This window comes from Nyctibius grandis, chromosome 6, assembly GCF_013368605.1.
Source record: "Nyctibius grandis isolate bNycGra1 chromosome 6, bNycGra1.pri, whole genome shotgun sequence".
Classification (NCBI taxonomy): Eukaryota; Metazoa; Chordata; class Aves; order Nyctibiiformes; family Nyctibiidae; genus Nyctibius; species Nyctibius grandis.
The window spans coordinates 56834314-56857165 of NC_090663.1; the positions used below are offsets into that span (position 1 = coordinate 56834314).

General features: G+C 41.5%; 1 protein-coding gene across 1 annotated transcript in view; it reads left to right on the forward strand.

Annotated features, from left to right (window-relative positions):
* Positions 1-8810: 8810 nt before the first annotated feature.
* The window catches only part of BMPR1B (bone morphogenetic protein receptor type 1B), a 278304-nt gene continuing 264262 nt past the window's right edge, over positions 8811-22852 (forward strand). Inside the window, exon 1 of the mRNA XM_068402616.1 lies at positions 8811-8880. The gene's annotated coding sequence lies outside the window, so the exon portion shown is untranslated. The remainder of the gene's footprint in view (positions 8881-22852) is intronic.

Genomic DNA, 22852 nt, shown 5'->3' on the forward strand with positions numbered 1-22852 from the left:
GATAAATAAGGCCATATTTTTAAATGTTTTCTCTGTAATGTGCTGCTACCTTTAAGTGGCATCTCAAAGGAGTAGTAGTGTTCCTATGTCATGATAGTTATAAGAATGGCAGGAATGCTGGTGCTTTAATAATAGGAGAGTTCTTCAACTTCCATTCAAATGACTGTTTTGGTTGTGCTGTTTTTTTTTTTTTCTTTCAAATAATGGTTTGGGCTTTCTTCTCCTTGTTCTAAAAAATAAAATTAATCCATACTATGTGTGGGCTATCTCTGGATTTACAACAACAGCTATCTGCATTCTCTGAAACTTGGAAGCATTAACACTGAACAAATAGAAAGGTCTGTGAAAAAAGATGTGAGGTTTTTTGTATAAAAGAAAACCGGATACTGTGGTTGCAGAGTAGAAGAAAAAATGTTTTTCTCCAGTGCGCCTTCCTAAATCTTACTATTGTCCCACAAGCGTATCTGTTTTCAGCAGTAAAATTGAAGTCTGTACGAGTTGGTGAAGGACACGACTAAGTCAACAGGGCAGCCATTTTTTGTTTTCCATATTTGCATCTGCTGAGCTATACCTCTTGTGATCAGTGCTTTCTGCACTCAATATAAATGCGTCCACTGAGGCATACTTGTTCCAGCCCTTTGCACCACTTCCCTTCCAACTGAGTCCCCTAAACAGGGTTTCAGTGGGGCTCAGACACTGCCCTCAGCCTCCCATCAGTTACCTAAACCATCCCAGGGCCATGCCAGCATGACAGCTTATGGGCCAAAAAGGGCTGAGCAGGGAGGCATTTGTAGGCTGCATTTCTGTGTTGGAAAACACTTTCCAGAACTGGCAGGTGCTGATGCTCTACAGGATAATTGCTTTTTCACCTTGGGAACTGGAAGTAAAATATAGAGATCTCATATATTTTATCTTTGTGATGGATGGTGCCTCATGTGCTGCTGCTTTTTATTGTTATTATAATAACAGTAATAGGAAAAGGCTTAAAGGGGATTTCTATAACTCTAATGCAGGAATGGCTGTATTTCACTAGCAGCAGTTCCTTCCCTGTATTATGCTCCTGTGAATGCAGGATACCACCTAAATGCTTACAGGTAGCTTGTGTGTGTGTTTATCTGTATTGATAATGAAGCCTTCATAAACTTTTCATCTGCTTAAACAAAATAGAATAATCACCAGACTTAGGCAATGCTACTGTATTGTTAGCAGGGGAAGAGAGAAACATGTTTCCCTGATATGTCTTGTTTTACCCAAAACCCATGGGGAAGGCACGAGACCATCACTTACTGCACAAGAGTATATGGCCGTTAGGGCCTGGAGAAAGCTGCTCAAGGTGAAATAGGTTGGTCAGAATGAAGGAGAGTGGAGGATGAAGGCAGCCAGACCTAAGAGCATGCAAGGAAACAATTTGTTGCTGGAAAAATAGTTCCTAGAGTGGCAGCTCCTCCCCTCTTGCTCTGCTTCCAGAGCAGCATCACGATATGCGATCATACAAATAGCTGTGTCCTCCACGCACTGTTTTAGAGATGCCTGTGCACTGCTGATCCACTGAAAAACAGATTAGTGGAAGCTTTTATTAATAGGCACTGCCAACATTTATGTGCAGCAAGTGTATGCTGGTCTGCAACTTTTATCAGCTAAGATGTATTTGGGACTCTGGGGGAGTTTTACTCTTGACATCTTGGCAGTGCGAGGAGACCATTTTCAGTTTCATCATATTTTTATTATGAAATAAGAGCCATCTATTATAAGTAGCTTTATAGCTAAGAACTACACTGGGAATTTAAAAAAAATCCGACTTTATTTTCCACCAGACAAACGCCCTGCTTTTGCCCAGCAGGAAAATAACTGTAATCCAGTTTCCAACTCGTGTCTTCTTGCTCCTTACAGAGTTTGGATAATTTCACTGATTCTTCTCCCAATTCTTATCTACATCAACAACTATAACGTAGCTTGTGGTATCCAATTGCTCTATGGTCCTGTATCTGAAGAAATTTCTTAGCATGGCTTTTGGTAAATGCAAGCTATTTCAGTTTCCCCACTTAGGTCTGTCAGTAAAACCCCCTAAACCCATGCGTGTCCTAACAATATGGCTGGGACGTGTGGTCCCATCTCCAGTAGCCTTTATAAAGGACATAATGCCTTGGGTATCTCTGCATCTGAGCTGCAGTATGTTCTGGAAGAGTGCTTGGGGGGATAAAAGATGCTATAGGGAAGCTCAGGATCTCTCTTGTGAGAAGTCTGGGGTAGGATAGGGAAACTTTCCCTGGCTCCTCTTGAAATCGTTCTGTTGTTGTGTATGGAGTAGCTGGATTGACTGGGCCAGGGAAGGACAGATGGGCTCTCCAACATCTGGTTGAGGGCTTCAGTCAGAAAGCAAATGGTCCTTTCTCAAATTATTTTTTTTTATCTCTTACTGTAATAGGATATTGCAAGTTATATGTGAGTAATGATTTTTTTTTTTTGTTTGCTGCTTTAATAGTATTTATGTCTGGGTAGTTTGGTTACCATTTTTTATGACTGAAAATTGGTTTTAAAGTTTTCTCTTTCCTCCTAATAGCATTATGAACATTTAAGTTCTTTTATTGTGATATTTCTCTTTATTTTAGAAGAGAAATTGTAATAGCAGGGTTTGGCCCAAATGACTAGCTTTCCAAAGCTTCAATAATGCAGCTGATCCCATAGGCAGCATCTGTAGGGGGGAATATACAATGATGAATATTTTAAATCTGAGTAGTGCGGAAGCATGGCAGAGTTTGGGGGAGCAGGAAGGGGGATGTGGTGGGTGATTCCTGGATACATAAGCTGTTTTAAATGTTTTCTTGCCAATAAATTTCTATTTTTTTTTATAATGATCTTAAGACAAAGAACCTTTTTTATTTTCTGGACATTGTATCCATTGGGCTTCACCTGATGCAGTGCTCTGTCATTAGCTCATCAAAAGGCTGACTCTCTTGGAGCCTCATCAGGAGAAAGCCAGGATACTAAACCACTGAAAATCATCTCTGAATTGCAAAAGAGAGAAGCAGTCCAACAGATTATGTGACATGGCAGATCTTGAAAGCATAGCACATCAAGGAAGGAAGGAAGGAGTGCCATAAATGCAAGGGTATTTGGCTGTTATTTTTGGAGTTGTTTGACTGACAGATCACCATGCAACAGTGATGTGTATGGGGAGAGCTAGTGAAATAGTGCCGGAGATGGTTATAGTCTGATGTAACTCCAGTGTGATGACAATTCCCTGGCTCTTAGCGGTGTTTTATCCCTAACATGCAGTGTTCTACATGTCAGCTTTCTTTTGTTTTCCATGGCTTGTTTCTCTTTGCTTTCCACACCATACAACAGCAAGCAAATGAAAAGGATCCTTTAATGAGCTAATGAATGTCTTCTGTGTTTTTACATATTCCACTTTGGGTATAGGAGTAATGCACTGTATGGTTGGGCCTGTGGTTGGCAAAATGGGTACCCACAAATCAAAGGACACCTAATTTAAAACAAAGTGAGACCCTGTTCCTTTCCCCTGCGAGAATGTAACAGCCTCTCAGCATGGGACTTCTTTGTGGTTGGTGGGTCACTGGTGTAGAAATCAGTCCTTTTCTTACTCCCACTTTACAGATCAAGCCTGGCACACTTAGAAAAGGCAAAACATGTCCAAAGGAAGATTTCAATAAAGAAATGTACCTTTTTCTATGCAGGCTCTGCTTTGTCAGTGCTTCCACCAGTGTATCCTTTCCAGGTAGTAGTCATATAGTTCGCTGGATAAAAGTGAAATAGCTTAAACAGTTTTGTTCCAAGAACTTCCTGTGACTGTTTCAAGATCAAGCCTCTATCCTTATTTTGATGTCTTGAGGAATACCTAGATCTTTCACTGCCATTCTGCAAAAGGTCAAATTTCATTGCCTGTGAGAACACAGCTGCATTCAGGGAGAACTGCTGTTGTTATTGCATTAAATTGGTCAGTTTATGCTCTCCAGAAAGCCCGTCCCTTTTCAAGGGTTTAAATCCAAGAGGAAATTCCACTAATATCAAATAACATTACAATATAGGAAGAACAAGAATATTTCTAGCTATACACTGTATGTAGAAATAACAAACAGTAAATATAAAAGTCATACTTATTATGCGAGTCCTAAATTAAGGAGTTGCAAGAGGAAGAAAACACATAAAGTATACTCCATAGTAGTGAAATGAAATTAATATTATGAAAGAATGATGACAGACTTGCTTTTAATTAAAATAACACCTGTTGGATTAAGTTTCAAAGAAGTGATCAAAGAAAATACTGTAGCACAAAACAAGGCACACAGTAAGTGTTTAGTAGATCAAAACATTTAAAAATGTTTCGGAGAAGTATGAGATATAAAAGGGAAAAAAAATCAGGGATTATGCTGGGATTATACTGAAACTTGACTAAAGGACCAGCACTCCTGAACAAATAACATTACATTAAACTAATTAGAGTTCAGAATATGAAATTGTTAAGGTTTGCTATGTCAGCTGTTTCTTTAAACTGGAAAAGGGATTAATCCATATTGTAAAAATAGTTACTGGTTCAGAGGGCAGAAGCTATAAAATACTGCTGAAGGTTGGAAAAACAATAACAAAATCCACAAAAGTGGAGCCTGAAGTCCCAGCCTGTGGAAGCCTTAGGCAAGCGAAGAGCTCTTTGTGCGAGCCTGTTCACCGGACTTGGGTGCACTGCTGCTATCAGCAAGGTGTAAGTGGGTGCTTTGGGATGCGCCCTAAATCCAGGATATTTTGTCTGCAGTTTAAGACTGAGTAGTTTAACTGAAGTTAAAAACATTACAGGCAACACATTTATTTTTAATCAGAGGGCATTCTTCCCCACTGCTGTTGTCCTAGAGACAGTAATTTGTTTTTATTCTTTTAAATTTCCTCTAAAGACTTCCACACTGTAAATTTTGTTATTTAGTAAAGATGTCTAGCATTCAGTTCTGATGGCTTTCAAGCCCATTTAAATCAATAAGGATTGCAAATGCCAGAAATTCATAAGGAGAGGACTCTGGCACATTGAAACTTGTGGAGGACGTTATGGCTGACTGCTGGCTCCTCTTGCTGGTGGAAGACGCTGAGGCAGCCAGCCAGCTGCGCTCCCCAGGAGGGAGTTAGTCCCTGGATCTCAGTTTGGGAACGTCTGTCTTAAATAATTCTGTTCAAATATAGTGCCTTTTATGTTCTTTCCAATTCTCTGTCCCTCTTGCAATTACCATTTCACATGGGAAGCATGTACCCTTTCTTCTTGTTCCTCTCCTTTTATCGAAATGGGCTGTCAGTGTTCTACTCCTGTTGTAATACACACTCAAACACATACATGTATGTATGCACCCTATGGCAGAGTGAGGTAACAAGAAGTACATTTGATCCTAAGCTTCTAGAGTTTGCACAGCAAATATGAAATAAGACTGCTGCATATAAATAAGCATAACTTCAGTTTGTGGATAACATTTGGATCAACTCTTGGCCATTAGAATGTGTTTTACTTGTTTGTTTTTTTTATACTACAAAAGACATTGGGTAGGTGATCATTGTACCTAATAAACAAAAGCATTTCTGACGAAGTGCGTGTGGCAATTCTCTCTTTCCTTAGTCATTTTCTAGCTGGCTGATAGAGCTTTTTGATACTTCATTTATCACAGTTTAAGGGCTGATTTGAAAATCACATCACTGCACTACAGACACTGTACTCCTGCAAACAGATGGCAGAAAAGAATCAGCTATAATCTGTGAGTAAACAAAGACAAATGAAGTTTGGTATTGAGTTTTGAAGACGACTTGTAATTGTGTTATAGAAGAGTAAGAAAGACATGCAATATTGTATCATCCTGCCTGTACAGTAAAGAACAAATGCTATTTAATCTGGCATGATAACACCATTTCTTGTTGCATTACTAAAACCTGCAACTCTGGATTGGTAGGAAAAATCATAATGTCTGATCAACAGTTAGGAAAATGGGAATAAGTTGGTTGCATGTGTTTGTTTTTCATTTGTGAAATACATAGGGCCACTGAATGACAAACAGACTTGGTGAAGTTGTTTACTGAGGAAAAGCAATGCACAAAGTGCAGAGCCACGGAGTTCTGCACAAGACAGAAAGAGAACACTACTGTTTTGGAAAGAGCATTTGCTTCTAGGATAGAAAGGATTATGTTGTCTTTTCTAAACATAGACAAAAGGTGAAGGGATCACACAATATTTGTTTTTCCACCGGATGGTTTATTTGCATGTGTTTAAGGGGGGAATTCTCCTCCACTGACCACACATCGTAGCTGAAGGAATCGCAGAGGAGTAGTGCAGTGCTCAACACTTTGAGGTCAGGAAGGTGAAAGCACGCTGAAAACTTTGCCGGGAGGTTCGAACATTTTTGTGGTTTCATCTGTTTACCTTAGCAATGATAGAAGATTTAGACAATTACCCAACAACCTCAAACAGTGTCTTGTTCGGAAATACTACATCTCCTTTTCAGTACCATCAGTGGGAGCTCAATATTTTGAGTGTTTTCATTCAAGCGTTATAATCAGGTCTGATATAATTAGGACTTGAAGAATGGTGGCTGAAGTGATCCATCTAGAAAAGATTAGCTGGAGGTTGGGGAGAGAAGGAGAAAGGTCATGCTTTCATTAGAGCTTGGTCCATGACTGCATAGCTTCTGTGGCTGCTGATTCATCGCAGCTTGGAAGGGCATGCATTTTTGGAGATTTGCTGTATGTTTTCAAGGAAACTGGTAAACAATTCACCCCTTTCGGGCTGCATGCTGGCATTGGAGCACTATAGCACAAATCCTTGATTCTCACATACTCAGTAGATACTTAATTGTTTTTGTGCTTCAAAGGCAACCACGCTTTTCAATCTCTGTTTGGCAGTGTGAAGCAAAGGTGTTCATAATGCCTCTTCTCACTGCCAACTGTTTCGCTTCATGGCACTGTTAAATTCTGTAACACCTTCCTTTTGTTCCCTTTCTATTTATTTTTATGTCTTCTCTTCCTTTTCATCCCTCTCTTTATTACTTCCTGAGGGTGCTTTTTTTCCTCTTTGAGTTGTCTGTTTTCTAGGTTTCTCTTGCCAGTGCAGCATGGGGTAGTTATTTAGTTGTTTTCTAGAAGAGCCGGTAATTTGTCTGTCTTCTCTTGTTTGTCTGCAGGAGGCAAACAGAAAAGGGAAACTGATTAAAAAGTAAAGTGTCTCTGCTGAGAGGGAAACCTTAGGCATACAATAGACAATATACCTGTATTATAATGAGCTGTGGCTAGGATACAGGCCAAAAAAAGTGCGGAGAATGAAGTGCACAAGGACAACTTGCATACACAGATTTCACAAAATAGCTGTCCAGAAATCTTGCTGGAACAAGCTTTCTCCTAGTTTTTTTCAACATTTCCAAATTTGCCTCAGCTAGTAATAACTCTTTCTCCACTTTGGCCTCTAGTATTGACTGAGGCACTTGTAAAAAAAACCCATGCCTACAGTGGTGGAGAGAATATAGGTTTGGGCCTAAGAACAGAGAGATGCAGTGGAAGAAGCTCTCCTTTGGAGCTAGTTTGCTCTCTCTTCCATGTAGCTGCCCCAAAATATTGATGCAATATTCTGAAAATTAAATGTTCTAAGTCAAAGGGGGATAGACTAGATTCTGTGTATGTGAATGTAACATTAATACATCAACCCCCTTGGAAAGTGAGGGAGAGCATTAACTCCTCTTGAGTGTGAGAAATTGGGATCATATGAGGTTAGGGTAATGTGTGTCTGCACCACCAGCAAGTGTGGCTCAGGTTTGCCACCTGAAACACTGGTGCTGAGGACCTGGTGCTCAGGCCAACGTGTCCGAACTGGCTGCAGCCTCGCCTCATGCACGGGATGCCTGTTGGCCCCAAAGCACATTAGGTGCACTTCTGGGATGTGTTTTCTGGCTTGCTCTCTGTGCACCGAGACTGCTCCACAACTGCTTCAAAGTGCGCTCCTGATGCACACTAAAATGCTAATGTAGTCACACCTCAAATATTCCCAATCACCTTTTTCTCAGAAGTCACAAACTTTAATGTGTTATAATGGACTAACTTGTGGTCACAGACTTCTAATATGATAACCTGAACTGCTGATCTGTTATTTTCTTTAATTGTAGAAAAGAGGGAAGCAGTAATAAAATAATACTGAGATTGAAAACCCTGGCCTGAGTTTTCTGTTGTGCCTGTAAGGCAGCACGGGTCGGTACTGGACTGCCTGTGAGCTGTAGTACAAGTTACAGCAGGAGTACCTGCGCTGGGGCCGTGGTGCAGCCAACGCTTCGCAATAAATTATTGCTGATGCTATAAATGCTACACGACGTATCGGCGATTCATTTTTCAATCGGCCGTTCCCACGCTGTCCGTTTTATCTCGGTTGTTAATTTAATCCCGGCAGTAAATTGCCTCGCTTCTCTTAAATCTCCCCGTCTCGCCAGCCAAGCGCGGGGGGACTTGGCCATCTGCGTGGAAGGACGCGGCGGCCGGTTACTTGGCTGGTGATTAATAGATGTGGGTAACCGGCCCGTTAAGCCCCGTCCTCGGGGCTCGGCAGGCCCCAGTGGGTGCCCGAAGGTCCCCTCCGGCGGCGGCGGCGGGGCCGGGGGGGCGGCAGCTCCGCGCTGTCCGCCCGCGGGGGGGCGGGCGGAGGCGGCGGCGGCTGATCCTCCGCCGGGTGTGTGATCACTAGTGGGAGCTGGAGAGGGCGAGAGGAGGGGAAGAAAACCCCAAACCGCCCCAAAGCCGAGTACAGAGGCTGCGAGCCGGGCGGGAAGGGGGTGTGTGCGGGCAGCAGGCGGGGTGCGAGCGCGGCGGGAGAGGCAGCCCCGGAGCGGGCAGCCCCGCGGAGCCCGGCAGCCTCCGCAGCCGGTAAGGACGCCGGGGCTGGTTGGGGAGCGGGTGTTGCGGAGCGGGGATGCTGCGGCGGGGCGGCCCGGCCGGGGCGGCGGCTGGCGGCCGGGCACCTGCGCGGCCGGGGCCTCCCGGGGCGGGAAGGGGGCGTCCCGGAGCGCTGCCGTGCCCGCCCGGCGGCAGCGGCCTGCCAGCGCCCCGCACCGCGGGCGTGCCCCGGGGCAGCCGCGGGTGGCCCCGGCTTTATGCCCGTCTCAGCGAGGGGAGCGCCCCGAAAGCTCACCGGCGCCTGCGGCCCAAGGCCGGGGCTCCGCTTGCCACGGCTGGGGTGCTCGGCGGGCTCCGCAGCGGGCTGCCGTCCCGTCCCGTCCCGTGCGCGGTGTCGAGCGTTTGCTTCAGGCTGTTCCTGATTTACCCCAGCGCAAGAAGCTGCGGCGGAGTAGGTTACTTGTCCCGGCTGGGTGGCTGGTAGGGAGTCCTGGACCTTCGCTCTTCGGTCACACGCTGCGCCTTGATACGATCTCTTTACTTGCATGCCCGAAGCTGGCGATTAATCTTCAGTGTTCCCGAAATGGGCTTTTTAAATTAAAATGCCAGTTTGTCAAGGTACGTCTTGTTTTGTAACTGGAGGTGATGGAGGACTCTGTGAATCTTTGGGAAGCGGTAATCTCTCGCGCAGTGATACGGTATTGTTAACTGATGGGCTGTGTCACTTGTGATGGACTGACGTGAACTCTGATTTACCGGTCAGATCATAGCACTCGATTATTTTGGTGATGCTGTTCAGAAAGACAGCGTTTGGCTACTTTTAAGAACCTGATGAATGTGAATTACAGAAAGTGTCCCTGTTTAGGAGGCTCTTGTGGATAAAACCAGAGGTCTGTCTAGCATACTGGGTCTGAGAGTGCAAAAAGTGGTGCCGGGGGGTGTGTGTGTGTGTGTAAAAATAAGGCAGCCATGTAAGGATAATCTCCAGAAGGCTCTCTCAGCATGCAATCATTTGTAGCTTGGATGATTCCTAAGGGAGAGCTGGTGTCTTTATAACCCTCACTGATTTTTCTGTTCCATGAACTGCTCTGATTGCCCCTTGACCCTGTGTAAACTTTTAGCATCTGCAGCGTGCTGTGGCAAGGAATTTAATAGCTTTAACTCTACACTGTGTCAAACACCACACCCATTTATTTTGAACCTTGGTGGGTTAGCACCTATGTCTTGCACAGAGATAGTGCAGAATTGCTCCCTATTCCTCTCTGTCTGGTTCATGCTTTTATAAACTTCCAGTGTTTCCTCTGTTGTCTCCTTTTCAGGATGAAATGCTCTCTTCTGCTCCATTTAAAGTTTACCTTAAGAGAAGGGAAATGAGTACAGCCATCGTTATTTTCTGAGAATGGATCATTTTGAATGACAGGCATGTTAAAGTTAGGATGTTAAAAGCTACAGTCTCTGGGAATAACTCATGGAGGCAGTGTACATTAATTTGACAGAGTGGATACCATGTGATTGCCTTCAGAGGACAAAATTGCCTCTGTCTGACAACTAGCGAGAAGCTTACGGCACCACTTACTCCTGCTTTCTTTTCCTGTCAAAGGCTGCATGCACGGGGAGTGGATTTCTTTCAGAGTTTTTTAAAGCACCCCCAAAAAAACCAAAGCAGCGTTTTACTATTAGAGTAATACGGTGAACTGCTAATCTGCTTGTAAGTAGATTCTCTGGTTCATGTGTTGAAATTTTGCATTGTTATGAAACAGTTTTGCAGTTATTTCAAAATAAGGAATCCATCACAGTAAATACAACCTAAGGGCCTTGACTGTCTTCCCAGAACCTACTACCCTGCTTGGCTTCAGCCGAACTGCTCTTGATTGACACTTGTGCAATCAGGAGAAAAAAAAAAAACAGGCCTTTGGGGTAGCTGTATCTGTACCTATCTGTATTTGTGTTTGTGTGCATCCCTGACCTAGCAGTCCTTCCTGTGGGTCAGTATACTGGATGCTCTGGCTTCAAGTTGGCATTTAAGTATGTGCTTAATTTTAAGGATACAAGCAGGTCCATTTTAATTGGTGCAGTTGTGTAATTGAAGTGATGCATATGCTGGGATCTTTGTTGCAGTGAGGCCGGAGCACTCATCGCTTTGCAGAATCAAGCCCTCAGGTCTTGAAACTCTTTTAAAGATCTTTGGTTGGTAATGATGTAAACTGACAGATTTGCAAAGGCTGTTCCCAGCATCTCGTCTTTCTTGCCTGTTTCTGTCATTCTTCTCTGTGTATTGTTTCCTAGAAAACAAGAGCTTCAATACGTAAGACACAATATCTGTTGCCAGGTGCAAGGAAACAATGAGAGGAAGTCTGATGCTCAGGTGGGAAATGATGTATTACTACTCCCAAGAAATAAGATTAACTTTTTTTTTTTTTAGATGAATGTTCATGCGCTGCTCTGTTTCTTAACCACTGACCGCTTGCCGTTGACTACAAAGCACTTGCCTAGACTGTAAATCCTGTGGGGAAGGGATTGCTTTGATTTGTTTTATGAACGCGATACCTGATGCAGCGTGCTGGAGGGAGCGAAGGGGTGTCTCTGGGTCCAGCCTAAATGCTACTGCTAACAACCGCCATTGCAAGTAGTTTACAGCCTTCAGATGGACTATGGGATAAGCCAGAGAAGTCTCTAAAAACTTGTGACAGGTACTTTCTACTGACCCTAGGGTAGTTGGAAGGATAGAATAGCATATAAAGCAACATGATTATCTTCGTTGTCATTACTCTACTTAAAAGGTGGTGAAGATTTATAGATGTATCAGTATTTGACTCATACATGCCAAAATGATCTAGAACATTATGCTGTAAAGACCGCAAATGTTGAACAGAAACAAATTAATTAGGTATATTGGTGCTACCCCGTAAAACAAGCTATGAAATGTATCTTAGACTTAGTACCATTTGGATTTTTGTTCCTTTTCAGAAGATACGAGCTCCTATTTTTAAATTGTCTCGAACAAACTGAAAATGTTGCCACTGATAGGCAAAATTTGGAGGAAACTGATTAGAAAACACTGCAGTTTCGTCTAAAGTTCGCATGTGTCAAACTGGTTTCTTCACTAGTGCGTTTCAGACCGGACTTGCTCTGATAAGCACTTTCCTCTCGCTGTTTTGTATCTGGTTGAGGTAGAAAAAATGTAACCAGGGTTATGTGATAAGGTTTTCAAAAAGTCTACAAATTATAACCTTCTGATGATATCTATATTGTATCATGTTCTACATCAACAACCTTGCTCTTTTGAGTGCATGAAAAGACGAAAGATTTATCTATACAGCTCCTATAAGGGCTGGACTTTTTTGTAGTAAGGAAATGATTTTCAGGTAACTAAAATACTTTATAAACTAGCATTTGATTACATTATACCAGGTTTTTCATGCATTACATTACTGAGTTTACTTTTCTCTGCTTAAAATGTCAACACCTCATCAAGCTGTAAAGAAATTCCTATGTGATCAATTATTCTTTATGATCGGTTCACGTCGCGCTGTGTGCGCACACCCAGGTGTGCGTGCTTACGCAGACAGCACACACGCAGAGGCGTGTGTATCTGCGTGTCTCTGGTATACAGGCAATACCTTTTAATTGCTCTCGCACGCAGAATATGCTCCAGGATTTTGATAAGAAGCAAAACCCAAGGAAACATCTTCTCTTAGGTGTTGCGTCTCAAGGCTGGAGTCCCCACTAGTCGAGCGGTAAGTAAGTCCCTGCCCCAGACTTTCTCTTCACAGGGTCACTAAGGGGGGCTGTATTCTCAGCCCAGCTGCCCGCTTTTCTGACCCTTGGCAGAGTGAATATCTCTTAGGCCTCCAAACCTATGTCAAATTTGGTTATAATTGGCCAATAGGCTCAGAGGGTCTGGCAGACGTGTTTATCCGCAGATAAGCAAGTCTAAACATTTTCTTGGGAAAGCAGGCTGACGGAGTTATTTTGTGTTCGAGTCTGGATGTAAAGCAAGTCCTCATCTGGTGGACAGTGGCCATCTGGGAGGGCATTTGTGTAGAAGTCATGACTACAATTTTGAGCCCTATATAATTGGTATATGGAGTCATCTGTGGCGGCTTGCAGGACTGCAGATACAGGTGCACAGATTTGGCAGAGTTTGAGGAAATGGGCACAAACCACTGAACGTAATGAAGAGACTGGGGTAGCGATGTGGGTGCGGGGAGAGTGTCAGTGAGCAGAGGTTCTTCCTGTAAATGTTCCAGAAGGATGTTCTGCATGTACACAGGTCTTGGAAAGTTTCTTCCCCTGAAACTGATTTTGTTCCACACTGAAAATTAATTCAGTGCAAAAGTCAAAATACATTGCTACAAACCTCTACACTTTGATGTCATGATGCCAAAGACTGTAGTTTCACAGACCAGGATGAATAAGGGCATGTAATTAAAATATACATTCTTTAAAACTACCACTTATTTCCTAACACAAATGTTGCTGTTTTTCTGAAACAAAAGCAAATACTATTTGGTGTTCTGAAAAATTTCACATGTAAAGCCTAAAATACAAAATGGGTTGTATATAAGAAATATTTATAAAGCAGCCACCTAAAAGAAAAGTTTTTAGAAGGTGAAGTTATCCAAGACTTATTCCCTGAAGCTACAAATGTATTTGCTCATGCATAACTTCAGTGAGGAACACTTATGTGAATAAAATTATGCACTTGCAGGTTTGTAGAATGAAGACTGTAATTAGCTCTAGGTTAATTCCCCCCCCTTCCTAATTAAAAACAAGCAGGTCAATTAAGGATCAAATGAGACTTTACCTTTGTGATTATCTTCCTTGGTAGAAATAGCTGTTCTGACAAATATTTAAATTTTAGTATAATCTGACCTTTTGTCCAATTTGCTTTCCTTTATTCTTACCAATTTTGGCCAAGGAAAAATAGTTGTATTTAAAACAGACTATGAAAAGGTGAAATGTTGAAGCACTTATTTTGGGCACACATTTATTTTAGGGGGAAAAAAAGCCCATGGTGGGTGAAATAATAGATTTATTTGCCTAGGATTTATAGTGTGTATTTGAACAGGGTTTGGCTACTTTGTTTTTTATCTCTTAAGTACACAAATACAGCTTTATTTGTAACCAGAGAGTTAAATACAATTTTCTTCATGTGTCTGCCAATTTCTCTTTTCCATAGCAGAAGTGATGATGAAATGACATACACGAGTGTGCATACAGAATACAGTGCAGAGGGTATATGTATACTTACAGGCTCAATCTTTGCTAGTCAGATTTGCTTCAGAGCCTGTTGATTGTAGGCTTTGTATGTATGTGAGAAGATTTGAACAAGGCAAACAAATTCTTGCTTCTGTGCCAGATGTAGTGCAAAGTCAGGAGAGTGTAATGGAGATAAGGTTAATTAGCTATTTGCATTTGCTACTGAAGTTGGATGAACAGTTTTTTTCCTAACAGGGAATTTCTCTTCAGGCATAACTATTCAGTAGAGTTTGTTAAAAGGAATATAGCAAGACTTTTGTAGCCTGCAGAAATACAATTAAGTGTGTGCAAGCATCATATACTTCTTTATTCACAGGCAAGTCTTGTAGGGTCTTGTCCTATGGGAGAACAGAAGCAGAGAAACCCTTGGAGCTGAGCAGGGTTCTGTTGCTTCAAGCAGATGCCACAGGATCGGTCCCTAACACCTCTGTATCTCTGTTTCTGTCCAGTGGGGTGCAGACACAAGTACCCCTTGTAAAGTGTTTTGGGACCCTGAGTCAAGAATAAGGTTGAGTCCAAGCTGCTGCCGTTGATGGACAGAATGAGACTTCAGTTACTCACAGACTGCTTTGCGCTTTCATCTTTAAAAATATTAATGTGTATTGTCTTTTTCCTTTATTCACAGCCTAGGCAGGCACTCAGGTCTACTATGTTCAGCACCTTGCAGCTACCATGAATGTGAAACTTTGAATCTGTGTTGTGTTTAAGGTTTAAGATGCTAGTATAATTTTGGTTTGGGAGATGGTAAGAAGTGCTTTGACTTATGATTGCCAGTGTGATTTCTGTGTTCAAACTACAGTCCACCTAGCTCCTAGTTTTCACGGGACACCCATCACTGTCACATGAAGTGAGCTTCTTCTGGCAAGAAACATTCTTGCCACAGATATTAATCTCCCTTTCCAAGTTTGCCTTGGCACAGATATAATAGCTTTACTATGGCTAAATAGCAAAACCATTATCTACAACTTTGGCATTAATTGGAAATGGATGGTAAACTCTGGTAGTTTATCTAGGGGTTAACTCTGTTTACGTAGGTCACACTTGCCAGCGGTACATGAGCAACAATGGCATCACACAGATGCATATTTATATTTTATGGAAGGAATGGGATTTTTTTTTTCCTGACAGTCGTTGGAACAGCAGGCAGATCCATATTTGTGCATTTGAAGAGGAGGATGAGTACAGTTTTAACTTGAAGCTAATTAATTTTTCTCTGATAAACACGTATCACAACAGTTTAGGCTTGTCTGTTTCCCTTGTGCTTCTTCCACAAGCAAGTCAGAACTACAAAAAAAACAACTCCAAAATAATTGTTTACAATAGGGATTATGCAACATTGTTGGGCTGTCCAGTGTAATAGGGATGCTGCTGATTGAGGTCCTGCAGACATTTACTCCAATTAAAAAGGAAAGAAAATAAAGAACCTTTATAACTTTTTTACTCAGAAATCCATTGACAGGGAGTAATCAAGCTTCTCAGTAACTGAATTATGGAATTTTTGAGGACAGTTTAATTTTAAGTGAAATTTTCTCTCCTGACAAGAACTGATATGTGATCTAAATGACATATGCTGTGTTTTGAACTCATGGAATTTTCTTATGACTTGCTGTTTCTAAGGTTTTGTGGAAGTTATTGGTTATTTGAGAATTAGCACTTTAATTTAAAAAACAAAAAAACCCCACCCAAACAAAAAACGCCAAACAAAACCAAAGCAACACAAAGAATAGTTTCTAGTCCTGTTGTTGGTAAACTTTATTCTTGTTGTTTGAGACATGAATCTTGAGTTGTTTGACTTTGTGTGCATGATCCCATCAGATTTACTTAACTTGGAACTTAATTTGTGCATAACTGTTTTACTAGCTTTCTGAAAAAGAGTAGATTTCATACTTTGCGCAGAACTGAATTTTTCTGATTCACCTTGCCAGTTTAGGCAACGTGACTTGGAATAGTGTGAAGAAATGAGAGCCTGTCAAAAGGGTTTGATCTATTTTTATCCTGCCCTTCTGCTCTCAAATGCTGCACATATATTTGAAATTATTAATCCCAATGTAATTTCTTTCTTTAGTAGCATTTCAGCTGTTTCTATAAAGCATTCTTGGCATTTCTTTTCTCTTACTGCAAATTTAATAAAAACTAAAACTTTGTGACTCTACTTTTGCAAATGGATATATTCGTACAGGTTTAATCATTGATGCTAGATCTTTTCAGAAGTTGGTGGAGCCTTTGCATACAGGCAGGAGTTGTCTTACATGTCTTGAAATACCTTTTGAAATGTTTTTTTTTATGCAAGTCATACTTAAATACTGGACTTGGCTCAAGGTGAAAAGTAAACTGTAAATAGTCTGATTGACCAAAAACAGTGCTGTTAGGGATAAATTAATGACTTGAAGGCTGAGTTAAGCTTTTAGAAGTGCTTTGCCATAAAATGAAGGTCCTAAATGGGCAGTTGCTTTGGGAATTGTTGGAGCATTTGAGGAGCTGCTGTGCCTAGCTCTTCTTTTTATCCTTCTTGCTGGAAAATACGGTCCTCAGCGCTCTCAGCAGGTGATGGGAATCTGCCTGGTCTGCATCAGTGCAAAGGCACCTTTCTTGTTTTGTCTCTTCCCCAGCTGTGTGGTGTGAGAACCTTGCTCTCTGTCCTCAAGCAAAGTGAGGCAATCCTCCTGTGAAGTGTGTCTTGGCTTAGCTGGCTAGCGCAGAAATTGAACAGTTGAAGATGCTATCTTTCTCGAAATTAACTTCTTTTCCCTGTGACTCCAGAATAAGCAGTATTCTCAAATGGTACTTGACAGATGTCAAAGGCTAGAGATGGAGAGGTTTTGGGGTTTTTTTGGTGTGCAACTAATATCCTAAAGAACACTTTTTTTTTTTTTTTTTAATTGAAAATAGCAGGTGGCAGTACCCATGAGATAGAGCAGAGAAGATCCAAACACAGTGATACCAACAGAGGTCCTGCAAAGTTACTGCATTTGGTTTTGGTCTTGTGAATAGTCTATCTGATGGTAACATGTAGAGCTTAACAAGTTACCAGTAGATACACTGGTGCTAGGTTCTCTGATCCCTACTGGACTGGAGTGACGAATGCAGCTTCAGTACCCTGAAACAAATCCTGCGAGTTGTCTGAAGGTACGGCCAAAGGAGACTGCTGTCAGCAGAACTCTGGGGAGAGAAAGCACAGGAAAGTTTGCAGAGGAAGATCAGGACTTCTACTGCTTCTGCTTCTCACATTGGCCGAGGACAGAAGGGACAGGTTACTTCAGGAAGCAGCTGTCTCTATGTTCTATTAATGGTTAGAGATCATAGTGAACATTGGAAAGGATTATAATAAAATCCTTGAAGGATATGCACAGCAATTCCTGTTTTCATTCCAGGCTCTGATCTTGACCCTTTCATTTAGTCTGCGCTTCAAAGTGTAGATGTCACAGCTATAACATAGACATCATGTAATGAATGGCATGGATCTTTTTTGTCTTCATAGGTTATTTCACTTAAACCAGTACAGGCTGAAACAGTAAATTGGCATATCAATCCAATGGGGAGAAAAAAAAAAATCTGTCCTCTAAATGGCATTACTATCCCAGGGAGCAGTTGCAAACCCAGATAGTCCTTTCTGGGTGACGACTGGGATCATCACTGGTATGGTTGTTTGTTGGCTTGATTTCCAAGCATGCACGTGCATCTCTGGTGCTTTTTAACTTCTTTGAGCAGCACGAGTATTCAGCACCTTTAAAAATGAAATAATTACCTTTCTTATTTTGCTTGTGTACTGCAAGTTTTAATTCAGATTTGTAAGGCCTTTGAACTATCCCAGGTGATGATCTGTCTTTTCAGAGAAAACACATGCTAAATTACAGGTGGTTTTTTTCACTTTCTAACAGGTGTTGATCCAGTTACCTGTTCTCTCTAGATGCAAGAATGGACTAAGCAGTGGCTTTTCTTTTTGCGGGGACTGCGAATGATCACAGAATAATTGCTAGCAACTTTAAACTCTCTTAAACTGCTTGCAGTCTGTAAGCCATATCATCAAATAAGGAGAGGATGTGGGGAATGAATAATAAATGAATGTCAAGAGTTGTGAGAAACTTTCTGCACAGAACAACCTTTTCTGAATCTTGTTGTCCCTTCCGTATTTTCCCTGAAGTATATAAGGTGAAGCATCAGACCAGAGTCTGTGTTCTTGAAAGGGCTTGTATCTGAGAGAGGGTAATTAGGGTGATTTTTATCTCACTATGAGACACTGCCAAGCGTATGGCATGGATGGATCTACACGCTATCTTTGCTGAATGAGGAAGGAAACCGTATGATGGTGATGGCAGTACTGTGTGGTTATGGGGGGTGGGGAAACAGCTCTGGGCCGCAGCACAAGGGATGCATGTGTGAAGTCATTAATCTTAGGGATTTGCTGCATTTTTTTCTTTTTCCTACAGCCTTTCAGCCCACACGCAGCTTTTGGCTGTGGGCACGGCGTTTTCCAGCAGACTGCCTATTGCACAGGAAGGCGAGGATGATGTCGGAGACTTTCTGAGCGCGCTGATGTAGTCAACCCTTTCATACATATTCTTAAATTCTGTGAGCCAGTTTCAAAGGAACTGAGTACGTTATTGTAAACTTAGGATGTCTTTGCCCCTCCTTTTATTTTCTTTATTGTCCTCAGATATGGATAAAAGTATGGCTCTCACAGAACGTATGGCTGGACAAGGAGAATAACCAGTGCAGGTTTTGCCACCTCCCCCCTTCCCTTCTATTTTTAAAGCAGGAAAACAAGTTAGCTATAGAAACAGAAGAGCTGCTAAATGTTTGTTCAACTGCAAAACAAGGATCAATTTATGCTCTTGAGAATGCTTTACCTTTTGTTAATCTATGCAGGCCAAGATTCAGATTTGTAATGAGATAAACAGCTGTTTTTGCAGTTAAAACTGGTACTACTGTCCTTTAAAAGACTGTTCCTTCTCTAGTTAGCTGACTTCTGAAATGTCAGGAAAATAGACTGCAGCTGACACGATAAAGATTTTTATTGCTATGAATGTGTATAATTTGAAGGATGCAAGCATAGTTTTGTTTTGCTAAGAGCAGTTGTGTGCTACAATATTGGCTGTTGCATGAACTTTTAAAATAGAGGTGTCCACATTTAAATACAATCATTTCTTTGTGATGTTTCTTCCACAAAACTCTTAAATGGAAAATATATTTTCAAATGAGATGTTTTTTTGAAATGTTTATGTATCTGGGTTAAATATTTTACTGTGGTTTGTTACACTAGCACTCAAAGAGTGAAATTATATTATCTAAATTGAAAGAAATAATAAAAAACAAATGTAGATCTTGCAAAATACCTTTTAAAATTATTTCATTTAAGTATAATTAGAATATCTTGTAAAAGGTGTTGCAAATGACAATTCTTTAATTCACTAGTGAAAAATAAAATAAATGGGCTGTCTATGTAATGAATGAAATAATGAACTGATGGAGGCTGTTCTGCTATTTCTGTAACAAATGGAAATTTTATTTCTATTTAAGTGCCTTTACTTGCCTTTCTTCCTGCACTATTTCAGTTCTTTTCCAGCCGCTAACCTCTTTTGTCCCCCCTCAGTTCCCCCTCTTTCCACAGTATTCCTCCCTGAATAAAAGCAGCCGACTGCTGTGCTTGTTGCCAAATAAGCCAGTATCAAAATTTTCAGCTGCTTTTATTGTTCAGAGGATGTTCCTTTGTGTAGTATGAAAACTTTTGCTGAGTATTTGGCAGTAATCATGGCATTTAATGATAATACTTTCCCATCGGAAGATAAATGCTTGTTTATAGCAGCTGTTTTACGTGTTCATTAATCAAGAAAGGTTCTTGACACAGTGATAAATACAACTTTAATTCTTGCTTAAATGTACCGTGTACAAATAATACAATCCTGTTCATCAGTGAACCGATGATAGATATACTGTAAGGTGCATAAAAGATACTAGGAGTATATGTCAAACAGCAGAATATTCTTCTTCCACACACTTGGGTTAAAATGATCTTGTACACTCTTGTTTTTGCAGCTTTGTGGCTTGCTTAGTTCTGTGCACTTGAGTCTGTGCATGCATTGATGCTTACTGATATGGATTTCAGAAGTTCAAAGAAACCTTTTGGCATTAGTGCTGCATCTGTCTGTCCTTACAGGGTGATGGGTCCGCTCTGCTTTATTCTCCAAAGTCCTGGATGTATCAGCACCTAGATCAAGGAACTGACCAGAGCACATGGCAGCTCATGCACAAGGGGTCTTTCCCCAAGACTAGTGCCCACAATGGTCTCATTGGCAGTATGGTGTGAGGATGCGACCAGATTGCATATGTAACCTCAGTGGTGAAACTTCCACTGATATCAGTTGTTCTTGCTGGTCCTGACTTAATAGGTTATAGTTGTGGGGAATGCCTCCAAATTCCCGCTTGACAGTTTCATGCAGTGCAGGCTCAAAACCAGTCTTTGCACAGTAGGTGTTAGCTGGAGTCTATTTTCTCTCTTTTGGCATGGTAGAACTAACAATGGCATTCACTTGTGCCCGTTGTTTGAGGCCAAAAAAAATATATGCAAAATAATATGTTCTGCTTCTTTATGAGAAGTGTAGAAAAGCCTCATTTATTTGTAGCAGTCTTCAGCTAGTTTGAAATGGAGGTAATCCCCTGTGCCACAGAGAACAGTCATGTGGGCTTTATCTCAGCCATTTTCCTTTTCTAATCAAGATTTTTGAGGCATCTGCACTTCCTCTTGATCTGCTTTTGGAAGTAATGCTTGGGCTGGATCCTCACTTGCATCTCTGAGCTCTTTTTACTGAGTTTTTTCCAATAAATGTAGATTCTGTGACTATTACATTTTGCTCATGGGTTGGCATTTGCAAAGCCTCTGAACTATGTTCATGTAAACTTTTTTTGTTCTTTGAGCTGTAGCATTCCATCAGTAATGTTACTATAATATATAGAAACCATCCTGGAGATGGTTTCCCTTGGTGTTATTTTCTGCCTTATCTTTAAAGTTGCAGTGTTTGTTTTTCATAGGGGTCCATCTGATATTATAATTGTCCAGGAAATAGGGCCTCACACTTGTGAGAATACAAATCATGTTGAGCTCTTTGCTTTGAGAGTTTCTCAATAAATTCCTGTCTGCCCTGAGTACTGAGATTTTTTTCCAAACCCTTTTTCTTCATGTCTGAGAAGATTCAAAATTTCTTTTAAACATCTGATCATAACATTTCTTTGAGGAAGGTTTGCTCTCAAAATAGTACTTCTTGAAACCAGTGTGCTTTCTGTAGATGGTCATCAACATCTGCTGGGGCCAGCTGACCAACTGACTGACTAACAAGATTAATATGTTCATTACTTATTGAATATGTCCATTTTTTTCTCAGATTTTTCAAATAAAGCTTGGTATTGCTTGGTCCTTTTGAAGCCTAGATAACTGCAGATCTGCATAAGTCAGCTTAACTTAAAGTTATTTTTTTGGGTTACTTGATTATTGTGGGCAGAGGCATCAGTGCTCAAGAGATCCCGAAAGGGATTCCGGTTCAAATGACTAACTGTTATCTGCTACAGTCTCCGTTTGTCCTCTCTCTTGATGTATTTATGATCCTCCCCCGAAGTTGAGGGATCCAGTCTGAACTGAGAATTCATAGTCACGGGGTGTCACGGTTTAAAGCTGGGCCAGTTATTAAACCTGTGGCAGATGCCCTCTGTTATCCCCCCCCCCTCCCCCCAGAGGGAAAGGGAAAGGGAAAAGGGAGAGAGGCTTCCGGGTTGGAAAGTTAAAACAGTTTTAATAAACTATAATAATGGAAAAAAATAATAATAATAATAATAGAAATAATCAAATATATACAAATATATATACAAAACCAAGATTGAGCTCCCCTGAAGTCAGCCATGTCACCACCGGCACTGCAGGGCAGGCTCCGGGAAGGCCCAGGCTGGGCCTAGCAACGGTCGAGAGCTGGATTCAGGGATGCACGGATCGGGATCGGGGGCAGCAGGAAAACAGACGGAGTCCTCCTTGGACACCGGCCATAGCAGAAAAAAGGGCGCGACCCTCGTGATCCCCCCCCTTTATACCGAGAATGACGTGTGTGGAATGGAATACCCTCGTTGGTCAATTTTGGGTCACCTGCCCTGTCTGCTCCCCCCTGCAGCTGCGACCCCCCCCTTCGGCTTTTCACTTGTAAGCAGTGAGGAATTCATCAGTGACCTTGGTTTCTCTAAGAATAAGTACAGCAAGAGCCTTACTGCACAACATCCCTACCGGTGCCTCAGCGATAACTACAAACTTCGGGCGTTATCAGTCTTGGAGGCAGACACTGTCTGCAAACATGCAGTTACTTAGAGGAGACTTAGCTGAAAGCAAAAATCACTGAAAGGAAAATCGGCCTGGTTTAGGCCAAACCAGGACATTCCACCCCTTATTCCATACCATTCACGTCATACTCAGATCACCACTAACTTTTCATTTTAAAATATATACAGATAACATTAGTTTATGATTCATCTCTATACAGAAGAAAAAAGTTCATCAAGTTCATTTAGTTCAGGATTGTGGGTTTCCATCTGGCTAGGAGTCTCCCAGGGTAGGAGAGATGATATGAGCTTTGTCACAGTTCGTGCCCACGGGTTGCAGGTTAAAGATGTCAGTCTCGAGGAGGTTACTGGACGCCACCTGCAGCTAGCTCCGGTCTCATCACCACTGCTTCAACCTGAAAGACACTTATGAACACTGTTAGTATTA